This window comes from Protopterus annectens, chromosome 8.part1 (assembly GCF_019279795.1).
Source record: "Protopterus annectens isolate FY-2018-M chromosome 8.part1, PAN1.0, whole genome shotgun sequence".
Classification (NCBI taxonomy): Eukaryota; Metazoa; Chordata; order Ceratodontiformes; family Protopteridae; genus Protopterus; species Protopterus annectens.
The window spans coordinates 530303903-530320141 of NC_056742.1; positions in this window are offsets into that span (position 1 = coordinate 530303903).

The window sequence follows — 16239 nt, forward strand, 5'->3', positions numbered from 1 at the left end:
CAAGTCGTCAGGCAGCTTGAGCAGCTGACATAAAGACGTCTGTGGGGAAAGCCCTTCAGAGCTTTACTGCTGCCAGAGTGCACTTTGACGTTTCTGTAGATCGACAGGAGGCTTGTGCTTTCCTTTACTAGGCACTTTACTGCTGCCAGCGGGTGCACTCCTCTGAGGCTTCTGTGGATCGACAGGAGGCTTGTGCTTTCCTTTACTAGGCACTTTACTGCTGCCAGAGGGCGCACTCCTCTGAGGCTTCTGCGGATCGACAGGAGGCTTGTGCTTTCCTTTACTAGGCACTTTACTGCTGCCAGCGGGTGCACTCCTCTGAGGCTTCTGCGGATCGACAGGAGGCTTGTGCTTTCCTTTACTAGGCACTTTACTGCTGCCAGAGGGTGCACTCCTCTGAGGCTTCTGCAGATCGGCAGGAGGCTTGTGCTTTCCTTTACTAGGCACTTTACTGCTGCCAGAGGGCGCACTCCTCTGAGGCTTCTGCAGATCGGCAGGAGGCTTGTGCTTTCCTTTACTAGGCACTTTACTGCTGCCAGAGTGCACTCCTCTGAGGCTTCTGCGGATCGACAGGAGGCTTGTGCTTTCCTTTACTAGGCAGGTAAGTTCTCTTTGGCGGAAAAAATCCACTTTCTTAACTTTTTGTTGATATTTTATAACTTTCCTCTTCAGGAAAGTTATTTTAAAGTGAGGGGTTGTTGTGTTTTATTGGACTGTCATGAGACCGTAATGTACATTTAAACAGAGTACTCATTTTTTGTGTCAGTTTAAAAGTGGTATACAGTAACTGATAACATTTTTTGTGAAGAAATTGTGTTTATTTTACTTTTCTGGGGCTGACTAGTGTTTTAAAGTGTTTTTTTACTGTGTTTTTCTGTCAAGTAACAAGTAACATTTGTAGAGTGGTAGTGTATATCAGCAACTGCTGCTTGTCTACCATGGGAAAGAGGCACCATTTTCAGTCTGACCATAGAACAGACTACCGGTGCCATGGTCAGCCATTCTTCTATCCACAAAAAGGAAAACATAATCGGTGTTTTTCTCAGCCTGAGGTGGGTCACTGTGCTGTGACTATTTGTTGAACCTCACACTACTCACGTTTTACACGAGATCCCTCTGGTGTAACACCTACAGCCACTACAGACCAGGAGTTAGCCACATCCTCAGTGGTTTTTGGGGTCCCCAGAATAGAAAAGGGAAAGCCACTCCACATTCCTGAGAGAAGGAACAGAGAAGGCTTCTCTGTTGTGTCAGAATGCCGTGCTAATCCCTCGGGAATCTGCTGCTGCCATTAGTAACACGTTGGCACCATTTTTTTCTGCCAAAAAGAAACAGAAAGCCAACTATGTCTCTACTCCTTTTCAAATTTCTTTGGATAGGAGTAGGCTCATGGTTTAGTCCAGGCTATTGATCCTTCTTGTAAAGTAGGTTCTGGTAAAAGAAAGGATTCCTCTTTTCCTGATGAGATTTAAGATTCTGAATCTGAACAGGCAGATGCAGGGACAGAGACATAGTTTTTTTTTTCTCAGATTTCTTATTTAGACTGAGAGGAGAGCTCATTTTCTGATTCTTTTGTGGAGATTTCTCTTTCACTGAGACTATTGCTAGAATGTGGCAATGTTTTCAATGGGAGAAGAGTGAGGTTTCTCAGTCCCTCAGAAAATACTATAAGTTGATAAAAAAATATTTTCCATATCCTACATCCGTTCACCCTATTTTGACTGCTTTACAGGATGTGTGTTAATGCCTACAGTTTTCTTGATAGTCAGCCACCTGCCTCTAAAAAGGCAGACAGGATGTATAATGTTCCTCAGTCTTTTAAATGTTTATACACTATTCCCAGCAGCTGTAGCTTTAGTTGATCCCACTGCTGCTACGCACTTACTTAATTCCAATCCTATTCTTTCTGGTAAGGATAGGAAAACTATTGATAGGTACAGGAAAAAAGTGTATATTTCTGCAACTTTGATTTTCGGAATTTTGAATCGTCAGGCTCATATCTTAAAATTTGTTCTGAAAAATTGTAAAAGTATGAGGGATGATTTATCTGCAGTTTCTTCTTGTGAGGAAAATCTGCTCTAAACAACTTACTTTCTTCTATTGCACAGGTCACTAAGGTCACTACTCATTGTTTACAGCTTGTGTATGACCCTGTTGATATTTTGATAGTTCTTCCAGGGCCATGGCTACTTGTATTGTTTTTAGGAGTATTGCATGGCTGCATTTTCGGAACTTCCCAGATAATGTTATAAGTGAGATTGTAAATTCTACCTTTGAAAGAGATTTAGTGTTTGGCACCTCTGCTACACATGTGATTGTGATGTACCCGCTCTACCTGGGCCAGTAATCAAAGAGTCCCAGTCCTCACCACTGACACTGGTGAGAGGATAGCTTCTATAAATAGGAATGGATTTACATAGTATTTTAAATGCAGCTCTCTGCATCAAACACAATTTCCCCCAAGAGCACACAGGGAACATGCTCCAATGAACTGGACTCTTTGTCTCTCAGATCCCAGACAAGACACACCTTGGAGCACTGTGTCCCAGTTCCAAGTATCTGACACACACACACACACACTTGAATATCTGATTTTTCTCACACATATACACACACACACCTGGGAAAGGCTGATACAGATTCACCAGATGTGTCCCCTTTATCCAGACTACAAGGTAGATTGCTGCCACCAGCCAGCTACTCTGAGGCTCTTACAATGGGTAACCAATTACACTGTATCAAACTAATACTGGTATAAATGGTAAGGGTGTGACTGAAACAATAAGACTTTCCAGAGTGGCCACAGTGTCACTAAAATAAGTACAGGTATTCTCAAGGTGTTAAAAGTATTCTCTAAAAGACCCGCCGCAATGAAAAGGTATAAAAATATTTAATAGTGGATAATAAAATAGCCGGTTGGGTGTGTGATGGGATGCAGCCATGATATCTAAGTTGATAAGCTGCTGGATGGTTCAGAGTGTTCTATTTGCTTTGTTTTTGTTGGTGGTCATTGGTCTGGTCATGTAGGTTTAGGCCTTGGAAAGTGCGGTGAGTGAAGATGGAGATGCTGATTGTGAATTCTGGATTGGATTTGTTGGATTGGAAGATTGTTGTGTTGGAGATGGTGTTAGAGATGGAATTGGTGGTACTGGATGGAACTAGTGGCAATGTGGCGGTGTGGATGGTGAAGATTGGGAGGTGACTGTTGATCTGACAAGGGCAGTTCAGGCCTTCATGTGGTGGCAGTTTGCCATACTGTAGTAGTGGTATCCCAGCTTTTGTCTGTCTACCAGATTTGATTAATCCATCGGAACTTTTCTTTTTTCAGAGGGGACCAGACTGGGACTCAAATTGTTGTTGGTTGGAGATGAGTTAGTCACTATCATGGAAGCTGTGTGCCTCTGACTCTTTGTTTATGTTTATTGGCTCTGTGTTTAAGCTTGTATATGTTATACAATAGCTTATGTATATTTGGTTCTGTGTTTGTATATGTTGTACATGAGCTTGGAGAAACTTAATTTTGTTCATCTGTGCATTTGCTATATGGTCTGAATGACAATAAAGTTTTACTTGACATGACTTGACTTGAGAACAGCAGAATACATAATATTTAGTTACAATACACAATGGAGTTTTCAGTCACAGGAAATATAAAAAAATGATACAGGCAGATAGAATCTCACAGATGCAGAAAAATATAATACTAAACTAATCTCACTGTATGTTTCCTAACTAAAGAGAAACTCTTCATAGTTAACTCAATTAGTATCACAAGGCAATATGTACTACTGAGATGCTCACTTCCACAAGGCAATACGACATACTAAATACTAAATGAACTGACTCAACAAATGAACAACTGAACTGTGATAACTGGCATAGATCCTTTATATCAGGTTCCAAAGAAAAAAACAAAAACAAACAAACTGCTGCTGCCAAAGTTCCATCCTTCAGCTGGTTATAGAATGCCATCATATCTAGTCACCTGACTCTGGAACTCTGTTAAGATTCTGTTGCAGCATTTTGAGCATAAGCAACCTTTACAGATACATGTTTAATACATGCATCTGTACAAATCAATGTGACAGTCAAATCACATAAGATTATATACAAAACTTCAGCCAATCATGCTGGCATATGTCACATATGCACTGTCCCACTTCACCTTCTCCTGGTAAAGTTGGCAATACCTCACAATGTCACATCTGTTCCCCTCTTTGAAGACTCACACTAGTTTTCAAGTGACCCTGGAAAAACATTGCTTGAAAGAAATGGGCTTGTCTGGGTACACTTTAAGCCATAGTCTGTCTTGAGAGTCCATCTGTATTGGCATTGCTGCCCACACTATGGTGCTGCACTATCATGTCATATGCTTGCAACCTTAGGGTCCACCTTAATAATTTGGCGTTTTGCTGGCTGGCATGATGTAGTCATGTTAAAGGATTATGTTCTGTAACCACAGTGAATTTCCTTCCATACAGATAAGGTTGAAGTTTCTGCAGTGCCCGTACTATGGCTAGACATTCTTTTTCAACAGCTGCATAACTTTCCTCCCTGGGTAGGAGTCTACAGCTGAGATATACACCTCCCTCTGAGGAAAGCTGGCTGTGTACAACCCCCACCACATGGTTTGAAGCATCCACCTGCACAGCAAATTCTTTGTTGCAATCTGGACTGGCTAACATAGGAGGTCCTCCCAAAGCCTCTTTAAGCTTTTGAAATGCCTGCTCACATACTGGGGTCCACACTACCTTATCTGGTCTGGTTTTCTTTGTCAGGTCTGTGAGGGGAGCAGCTATTGTACTATAATTGGGAACAAACTTTCTATAGTATCCCACTGTCCCAAGAATGTCCTTATTTGCTTTTTGGTAACAGGGGCAGGCCATGCCTGAATAGCTTCCACCCTAGAAGGTTCTGGCCTAATCTTATCACTCTCCACTCTATGTTCCAGATAAGAGACATTTGCCATACCCACCTGACACTTACTGGGCTTAATGGTTAACCCTGCCCTTTACATTCTGCCCAGGACCTTCCTGAAATGCTGAGGCTTCATTATTTTAATATAGTACAATTTGTACCCCTGCTTCTTGGCTAGCAGGTTTGCCATGTAATTTACGATGAAAAAATATATAATTCCACACTGAGAGATGCTGCTGTTCCGTACACGGCAGATGTATTTAAAACAATAAAATGCCAATAAACAAGATCCAATAGAACATTTTTAATGAAAGATAGGTAAGCGCTTTCACAAATGTAATATTTGCTTTATCAGACCTTCACATATAAGAAACATCACTTCCTTTAAATACAAAGACACAATTCAAAACATCCAATCATGTAACATTCTCCATGACAAGATATTACTTAGCAAATAAATCTCATATTAAACCTATTGTTGCTGAAGGCCTTTAAAAAATACATCAGTTATACAAGAAATGTAAAAACATATAAACAAATAAAAATAAAAAATAAGTATAAAGCATGAATGATAAATGTAGAATGTGTGAAATATGAATGTCAACTAAGAATCTATAACTTTCTAAGTTTCTTCTTCTTCAGCTTAGATGTAATAGCTTTATGGTCATTAAGGCCTTTTCCTAAATGTGCTCTAAGTCTAATGATCCATTTGAGTTCTTTCTCCTCAGTGACATTAGATATGTTACCCAACCTAACAATATCCTTCACTATTTCCAACACACTAAACTTAAAATGCTGTTCAGATCCAAACTCCAATATATGTTTTGCTATAGCACTATAAGTGTGCCCTTTTTTCAAACAGTACATATGATCTCTTATATGCTCCCTTAATCATCTGTTGGTCCTCCCTATATAAAATGATTTACAGATTGTACATTGAGCAAGGTATACCAAATTCCTAGTATTACAGTTAGCATTCACCTTCACATCATATCTCATCCCTGTATCTGGATGCCCAAAGTCTGTCCTCTTATAGATGTACTCACAAAAATTGCATCCTCCACATCTAACTGTTCTTCATCTTGTGGCTGTTGTATCAAATATCCAGCCGTCTTTGGATAGCAAAGTCTCTGTTTAAGATTTCTGGTATTCTTGTAGACCATGCATGGTCTATCCCCTACCAGGTCTGCTAGTTGACTATCCACTTGGAGAATATGCCAATTTTTCTCAAGAATATCTCTTAGAGCTTTATTGTCTTTTATGTAGGTAAAGGTAAAAGGAACCTTATTCATTTTTCTCTTATATTCCAGATTGAAGTGGTTAGAATCAGAATAGTAGGGTTTGGCTCTGCTCTCTCTGAGCTCCATAGTACTTAATATCCTGTATATCATTTCTGTTATAATCCCTACTTACAAAATCATTCTCTAATTGATTTAATTACCTCTCACATTTAACATCTGTCAGCTAATCTTGAACATCTCATAGCCTGACCCTTTATGATGTTCCTAAACATATATTTAGGATGCATACTCGTTATGTGGAGGTATGCTGTACGCTGGCAATTTTTCCTGTATTACAGTTTTTTTTAAAGTGTCAGGAATCTCTCTCTCTTGGCTGAGAGAGCTCTTACAAAATCTGGGAATCTAAGAGAATATTCAAAAGTCTTTCTCAACTCTCTTTCTGGAATATTAACTACACGCCACAGCAAAAAGAGCATTTCTTCCACAAGAAAAAAAATCGATCTTTATCTAGATCTACTTCTAAGATTTTCCACTCATTCAAGTTACCGTGAGGGAATACCTCAGGATTTAGGGTCTTATGACATCTGTGTTTCTCATGATGACTCTGGCAAGATTCCATATGCGAAGGATGCAGTGGTACCTGAAATTTCTTTGGTCCTGGTATTAACACCATTTATCTTTACAAATCTTAGTGTGCTTTTGTTTTTAAGAAGATAAATCTTTTGGTAGAGATAACAGATATCTCTAAATCTAGGTATCCCCTTATCCCTCCCTGCTCCAAAGCAGTCACTACAGGTGCTTCAGATATTGCTTGGGGAGCAGTTTCAGAAGGGTTAAAAATACAGGAGTTGTGGGGCACCGTGGACAGATGCAAGCACATAAATATCAAGGAGATGCTTGTCCTGATCTAGGTCCTCAACTCTCTGAAACATCTTTGGTCCTCGGGACCTCTTCAAGCAGTCATAGACAATACCACAGTCATGTGGCACTTCAACAAGCAAAGAGGAACCAGGTCATGCCCCCTTTGTAGACTAGCCATGCTAGCTTGGTTTATAGCTACACAGCACAGTCTCACTCTGCAGGCATCCTACATGCCATAAGGGCAAATCTATGTGTCAGACTAGTTGAGCAGGACCAGAGCAGATCCTCATGAATGAAAACTAGATCAAGTGGTCTTCTTAGATTTGATTCATCTGTGGGGAATTCCTCAAGTAGATCTGTTTGCCTTCTCTCTGAACAATCAGCTAGGAAGATTCTGTTCCAGGACTTCATGCAAGAAGGCCTGGAAGACTGATGCCTTTTCTTTTCCTTGGACAGAAATGTTCCTGTACACTTTTCCACCCTTTTCACTAATATCCAGGGTACATCTGAAGATATAGAAGGAATTACCCAAGATCACTGCAGTGACTCCCTTCTGGCCCCAGCACCATGGTTCTCCTTCTTTTGGAAATGGACAGAGACAATAACCACCAGCTTCTTGACAGACTGGATCCACTCACACAAGAACAGGGTTGTTTGATACACCCTGACATCAATCAACTTCAGCTGACTGTATGGATGATAGGAGCTTAATTCCTTTTAGGCACCTGTTTATTGAGGAAGTGCATCAGAATCGAATGGCAGTAAGAAAGCCTGCCAACAGAAAATTATATAGTAGCAAACAAAAAAGGTTTTCTAGTTGATGCCAACAACAAAACCAGCCACCATTCAGGGCTAGTTGTTCTCTGGTTCTACACTATTTCTGAGAGATGCCATCCTATGGCCTTTCTCTATCCTCTATCAAGGTTTATTGGCTATTTCAACTTGTTCATCCACAAATCCTCCTCTTTCAGTGCAGTCTCATGTCAAAATATTCTTGAGAAAGGTTTTGCAGTAAGAAAATGGGAGTATAGAGAGACTGAAAATCATTTTTGGGTGGCAGGTGATGTATGAATGCAAACTGCAGTTACAGGATCACTTGGGAGGAACAGTATCTGTTGATGAAAATCATGGTCATTATATTTATGTGATCCCTTCATAGTCAAGGGTAGTGTACCATGTTAGAAGGAGTGCATTCCACTGGGTCACAATGTATATGTTTTGTATGCAAGCATCTTATCTGAAGACTTTTTAAAAGTCCTTGAATTGTTTTTGTTATATACTGCATCAGGAAACCAGCATATGGCCTCTTTTATACAACGCTAGTAAATTCAGATTTTCACTGGGCTTTTTTTGTTGTTGCAGTCTGACACTGTGCTTGGTTTCATGGCAGGGGGGCTGTTGCTTGACCTCTACACAAAAGGCCAGGTAAGACTTACCTTTACAATATATGTGTACTAAGACCTCATTACATCAGTAGTAAAACTCCTATGTATTTTACCAAGAAAACTGGTCGACCCTCCTTGGAATCTTAATTTTGTGGTAGTGAAGCTTACAGTTCCATTTGAACCAGCTACTCTGGCTGACTTGAGATTCTTAACATGGAAAACAGTGCTACTGATTGCTCTGACCTCTGCAAGAAGGGTATCTGATTTCTGTAAGAAAAGTTGTAAACTCTTATAATGAGTCAACCCTGTCTCATTTTTCTTAGGGACAGTGTTTCTTTGAGAACTAATCCTTCATTATGCCTAAAGAGGTATCTCAGTTTAGTTTAAGCCAAACTGTCTATATCCCCATTTTGTTTCCTGAAACTAAAAATGAGAGAGACAGGATATTCCATACCTTGGATGTCCACAGACAACTCAGGTGCTTTCTTGATATTACTAAATCTTTCAGATCTTTGGATCAATTGTTCATTTCCTGCAAAGGTAGGGAGAAAGGACAACCTGTATCAAAAAAGACCACTTCCAAATGAATGTCTAAAGCTGTTATCTTTTGTTATACTCACCATAACAAAACTATTCAAGGCAGGGTCAAGACCTACTCTACAAGGATTTTGGCTTCATCTATGGCATTTTGAAAAGGGGTGCATTCTAGAAGTATTCTATAAGTTGATACTTGGTACTCTGTGCATACTTTTACAAAGCACTATAAGCTTGTTCCCTTCTAGGTCTAGAACAAGCTTTGTTAGGATTATTCTCCAGTGTTCCTGGACTCTTCTTCTGTCACCGAAATGTGGTCAGCTAATATAATCTACCCATATAACTAAGGCCAGTGAAGCCATAAGCAATATGAGGAACATAATACAGTTGTGTAAGTTAAACTTACCATAACAGTAGATGTTCAAAAGATCACTGCTGTAGTAGCAATTCTCTCTCTCTCTCTCTCTCTCTCTATGCCCATTGTTTTTTTCTGTGTGTTTTTTTTTATGCCAGGGTGTGGACATTTATTTTTTATTGTTCCTTGCATTGTCCTTTCAGGACGCAGCCTCCATCTTTCTGCTTGCAGGAAAGCTCTGATGGGCTTTGTGCCCAAACTTGTCTTTTAGTCAGTTCAGCTGAAGCTGCTTGACAGTTTTGGTGCTTGGAAGGTCATCATAGGTTCATAGGTAGGTACTGGGCTATTGGCCCAAAGGCCTAAGTAAGCCTAGCCAACAAGGTTCCCTGTCTTACGCCACCCAAGAAAGTTAATTTCCTGTGCCCCTGTCAAGCAGAGCCACAGAAGTGATCCCCGGGGTGTATGTCCTATTTCCCATCCACTCAGCAAGATTTTTCTTGAAGAGTCCTAATGAGGAACTTTGCTTGACATAGATGGGTAGCTTGTTCCAGAGTATAGAAAGTCTCTGGAACAGGAATCTCTCCCTCTAGCATGTCCTGTTTATTGTGGTGACAAGGTTTAGGTCCCTAGAGCGTGTAACTCAGAGGGTTTGGGATTTTCTAACACCTCTCAGTTTAACATAGCCTTATATGTTAGGCAGAGATCTCCTTGGAGTAGGCGATATGCTACAGAGTAAAGCTGGAGTTTTTTTGAGATGGTCAGTGTAGGGCATCTGTTTGAAGTCAGTAATCCTCTTTGTGAGGTACTTCTGTGGCTTTTCCAGCTGCTTCAGATGTCTTGTGAGGTACATTCCAAAAGGGGCACTGTACTCTATAATGGGTCTAATGAGGCCAAGTAGAGGGAAACAATGACCTCTTTTTCCTGGATGAGAACCCTTTTGTGATGAGGTGTGCCACATAGAAGGATTCCTGACTACTGTGGCATTGTGATTATCAAAGGAGAGACTACTGTCCACCTGGGTCCCAAGGTCTCTTATCACACATTCAGCATTAAGTAGACTGTCGTTTATGTGGTAGTTCATGGGTACAAACATTTTACCAAAGGGGATGTCAATGCACTTTTTGGCATTGAGTTTGAGGCCATACCTCTGACACCAGGCATCTGTCTCAGTGAGGCCCTTCTGCAGGATGTTCACATCGTTTGGGGACTCAACTATGGCTCCTAGTTTGCAGTCATCTGTGAACTTCATTAGCCAGAGGCCTTCTGTGTTAGCCTGTACTTCAGAGAAGTAGATACCAAACAGGAGAAGTCCCAGGAATGAACCCTGTGGTACTCCATTTGTCACTGGTTTGAAGTTAGATTTGGAGTCTGCAACTTTTACAGTGTGGGTTCTGTCAGTGAGCCATTTGGCAACCCATCTTGTGACAGGGGTTTATACCTAGTTTAGTCAGTTTAGCTATAATTCCAGAATGGGGGATGGTGTCGAAAGCCTTGGCAAAGTCAAGATAGGCTGTGTGAACCACCTTACCCTTGTCTACAGCTTTGGTGACTGCCTCAAAGAAGTCGATCAGATTCAGAAGGCATGATCTGCCTTTCACAAACCTAAACTGAGTGGGGTCCAGAGTTTGGAGGTTACCAATGTCTTTGTTTATGAGTTCCATGATGATACGTTCCATGGCCTTGCAGACCAGGCTCGTCAGGCTAATAGGGCAATAGTTCCCAGGATCAGTGGTGGCTCCCTTTTGTGGAGTGGGATAACTGTTGCTGTGCACCATTCAGTGGGCACAAAGCCTGATGTGACACTATGATTGAACATGGTGCTTAGGTGGGGAGCCAGTTTGTTCTGAAGTTCGTGTAAAACGCAGCCTGGGATGTTGTCTGGTCCCATGGATGCTGTGTTTTTGGTTTTAGAGAGTGCAGCTTTTACCTGCATATATGTGATTACAGGGACTCTGCATTCTTCCAGTATAGATATGGGCCCTTTAGGGGGTGAGAGGCGGGTAAAGTTAGCAATGAACCTATCTGCCAGGATGTTGTTAATATCAGTTGGTTCTGTAATTTTCGTGCAGTTGTGCTATAAGTGAGAGCAGATCTAGGTGTTGCCATTGAGATTTTTGACATAGCCATAGAATGCTTTATGGTTGTCCTTAGAATCAGTGGTGATTTTTTTTTGTAGCTAGCTTTGAAGGATCTTATAAGGAATCTCAGCTTCTAACTAAGGCTGACCAGGGAGCTCCTCCACTCATGAGATTTTACTCTCTTTTGCAACAGTTTCTTCCTTCTGCTGTAGAGTTTGTTTATGGCAGAGGACCACCAGATTGGCTTTCTTTTTTTGGAGGATAGCATCTTGGCTCTGTTTGGGATAGCACGATCCATGCACTCATGTAAGTGCTTATAGAGTGCATTTGTGTAGGATTCAGAAGTTGTAACTGTATTGTCCATCTGCATGGGTGTCATGAAGTTCACCACTTCTGTCTTAAGAAGCATGAACTTGGCTTTGGAGAAATGTTTTACCATGGTTTCCTTAATGGTGGGTGGGGGTGGGATGTGGATCTTATTGTCAGATCTGACCAACGAGGAGATGATTTCAGGTGTGGAACACCGGTCACTCATGTTAGTAATGACTAGGTCTAGCATATTGTTGCTCCTGGTGGGGATTTGGATAAGTTAATCCAGGGCATTGGAATTTATGAATTCCAGAAAGCGTTGAACAAAGGAGTTGGTACATGAGTAGTTTTCCCAGTTAATGGTGGGGTAGTTGAAATCACCCATTATTAGGGTATTTGGTTGAACCCTGATATTTTCCAGTATATCAAGTAAAGAGGAGTGGGAATCTTCGGGCATGGTGGGTGATCTATAGCAAGCTACAATTTGGATTGAACTTTTGCCCAGAGTTAGTTGCACTTGGATAACCTTGGATGCATTATGCTGAGCAACTAGCCTGGAGGTGCGGATATCCTTAATGAATATGGACACACCTCCACCTTTGGTGTTCTGGTCCAGGTTAGATGGCCGAAAAGTGTGGTATGAGTTATAGCCTGGTAATGCAGGAGTGCTCTCTAGAGCCTTGAACCAGGTCTCAGTCACTGCACAGATATCGATGTTCTCCATTTTAAGGAGTGCCTCGAGTGAGTACATTTTGTGATTTTAAACTTCTAGCATTGAGTAGCATTACCCTCAATTTTTGCTTCCTGTTCCTGTTAAGGTGGTGAATTTGTCATTTGAACCTTGCCTAAAAAAGGCACTATAGGGGCGGCAAGAGCCTTAGCCAGTAGCCATCCCAGGGGCGACAAGTGCAGGCCATCTCTAGCAAAGCATTATGGTCTGTTGATCATGTCATCCCTGGCACACAGATACTGGATTCCCTTAGAATGACACCAGAAGCTTAGCCAATTGTTGAAGTCACTCATTTTGTCCTTGTACGGTGGCATCATTCTGGGTGATGTCAGGATGCTACTCAGGGCCAGAGTCATACCTGCCTGGGCTACAAGATCAGAGAGCTCTTCCATGTCTCTTTTCATGTAGTCCAGGGAGGTACGTCTCAGGTCATTCATACCAACATGGAGAATGACAGAGTCATATTTGTACTTGTTGTGGAGTGACCTGAGTGCGTGGGTTATGTGGTGGATCCTGGCACCTGACAGACAGCTGACAGTAACCTTCTCCTTGTTTAGCCTGGTGAGTGGGACATCAGTGTGCCTGACTATAGAGTCACCTATGACTAGTGTGTTGGGTACGTTGGTTTGCCTTATGGGCTGTGGTTTATTGGCACACTGAGTCTGTGAGCTATGTGTCATTTGGGTTGTGTTGGGGGGTGGAGGTTGCTTGCGTTTCTGCTTTGGAGGTCTCTGTTGCTTGAGCAGATTATTATTGAGAGCCTCTGTGAATGTTTTTGTGTTTCTATGTGTGGATTTTGGTTGTGTATGTTTAGTGGGACTATGTGATGAGTGCAGTGTGGTGCAAGTGCTTACCTTCTCCTCCTGACTGTCAAGTTCAGTCTTGGTTGGAGAGAGCTTTACTTCCAGTTTGGCTAGATAAGTGCATCTTTCTCAGGTTGTGGTGTTGGATGGTAAGAGGAGAGGGTTGTCTGTGTACATGAGGCATTTGGTACATTGCCTCAAGATGCCCAGATTCATCTGATAGGAGAGAACACTGGGAGCTGACCCTTGGATATACCTGAATAAAAAAATACTTTCCTCTAGACAAGTGAGGAAAGTGAGTATAAGAGCTGTTTTTCTCTAAGCAAGTGAGGAAAGTAAGTACAAAAACTGTTTTCCTCTAGGTAAAGAGGAAGGTTGAGTGCTGTAGTAATTTGTAGCTTATTTAGTGCTAACAACAAGTTCTGAACAAGTGCTGAGCACGAATAAGCAAATTAAAGTGCTAAAACTAAGAATCTGTACCTGGATCTTGTGGTAGACAGGCTACCTAGTGCTTACCACTCCCGCTGATAAGCTAGAATGCTTCCCTCCAACACAGAAAGGCTTGGGGAGCTCAGAAGCTTACAAACAGTCCTGGATATAGCAAATCTGTATCTGGACTAGACTAGTTACAGGAAAGGTGGGAAACAAGTGCAAATGTGGGCTTTTAAACCAGAAAGTTGAAAGAGATGGAAAAACTGCCCAAACGGCCAATAAACTGCAATTTCTGGGCCAGAAACCACTCTTCATCATCATCATCATCTTCACTCCCCTTTATCACATTTTTCGACATGGGGTCATGGTGTCATGTTAATGTTTGCCATCTCTCTCAGTTCAATGCCACACTCCTGCCTTCGTCTACACTCATGACTGACTGTCGCACATCTTCTTCATTTCCTTTTTCCTTCTTCCTGTCTGTCACAAATCTTCTTCCCCAGATTGTCTTCTGCTTTTCTGTGCATGTGCCCAAACCATTGTAATCTGTTCTCTTTGACCTTTTCTACAATTTGAGAGATTTGGCTTCTGCTTTTATGTCCTCATTTCTTTGTCCATCCCATAGTGTGCATCCTACCACCCTTCTCTGTCACTTAATTTCCATCACATCTAGCTTTTTCATCTGCTCTGTCTTCACTACCCATATTTCTATAGCATTACAGCAGTACTGGTTGCACCACTGTTTTGTGAACCTTACTTAGGATCATAGGAGGTTAGTAGGCTATTGCTCCTGAGGCCCTTATAAGCCTAGTCAACAAGAGTTTAGCCCCTGTTTAGAAAAATCAGCACCTGATGCCCCTGTCCAGCAGGGACATGGGTGGAATCCCAAGGATGCATTTTCTATTTTCCATCCAGTTATCCAGGTTGTGCTTAAAAAGGAGTGAAAAGGTACTCTGCCTGATGTGGAGAGGGAATCTATTCCACAGATGGGGAGTCTCTGGGACACAAATCTGTCCTGCCAACAGGTCCTATTGATGTTACAGACGAGGTGGAGGCTGCGCATGCAAGTTACTTGAGTGGAGCTGACTTGCAGATATGCAGCCATCCCATCAAGGCAGGGTCCGAGATCGCCTTGTATGCCAGACAGAGGTCACCTCTGAGCAGCCTGTATGAAACTGAGTAGAGGGGCAGGGCTTTTATCCTATCTGTTTAGGGTAGATTTTCGAGGCCCTGGATTCTCCTGGTGAGGAACCTCTGTGGTCTCTCCAGCTGCTGCATGTGCTTTGCAAAGTACATGCCAAATGGGCCACTGTAATCAATAATGGACCTCATAAGGGAAGAATACAGGGATGTTATGACCTCCTTGTCCCTGGATGAGATACCCTTACTTATGAAGTAAGCCATGTAGAAAGCTTTCCATACAATGGAAGCAATATGGTGGTCAAATGTCAGGTTGCTATCAATCTGGGTGCCCAAATCCCTCATGACGGATTGCGTGCTTAGGACATTGTTATTAATTTGTGGGGACATCACTCACCCCAAAGGGGATGATGATGCATTTTGTGGTATTCAGCTTGAGGCCATGTTTCTGGCACCAGTCATTTGTTTGGTTCAGACCCTCTTGGGGGACGTCCATGTCACTAGGGGAATTGATGACAAAGGCCAGCTTGCAGTCATCTGCAAACTCGGTCAGTCATAGCCCACTGTTTTTGGCCAGCAACACAGAGAAGTATATCTCAAATAACAGAGGCCCCAAGACCAAACCATGGGGTACTCTGCTCTATATGGGTCTACTGCTTGAGGTGGCTTTCCCTATTTTGATTAGATGGGTTCTATCAGTGAGCCAGTTTGTTGCCCATGTATTAACATATGGATTGATGCCTAGTTGAGAAAGTTTATCTATTATGCCTGAGTGGGAAATAGTGTCAAAGGCTTTGGCCAGGTCAAGGTAGGTGGAGTGCACTGTCTTCCTCTCATCCATGGCTTTGGTGATTGTCTCAAAAAAGTCAACCAAATTTAACAGACATGACCTCCCCTTGATGAAGCCAAACTGTGCGAGATTGAGTATCTGGAGGTTACTAATGTCCTTGTTAATGAGATCCATGATAATCCATTCCATGGCCTTGCAGATTAGGCTAGTTAGGCGGATGGGTCTATAATTTCCTGGATCAGTGGATGCTCCAACTTTGTGTAAAGGGATGACAGTGGCTGTCCTCCACTCAGCTAGGACAAACCCAGTACTCATGCTTTGCTTGAATAGGGCACCTAATGGTACTGTAAGTTCCTGCTTGAGTTTACGTAGGATGCAGCCTGGGATGTTATTGGGTCCCATGGAGGGTGTATTTTTTGCCTTTGAGAGAGCAGTGACGACCTGATCCATAGATATAAGGGGAAGGGGGTAGGAACTGGGAATGTCTTGATTTACTGATGGCGGGGGACAGAGGGTGAAATTTTCACTGAATCTGTCAGCCAGCAAGTTTGCTATATCTATGGCATTTGTATATGTAGTGTCCTTGACCACCAGTTCTGAAGAGATCTGGGTGCTTCCTTTGAGATTGTGGACATATTTGAAGAAGACCTTATGATTGTCTCTA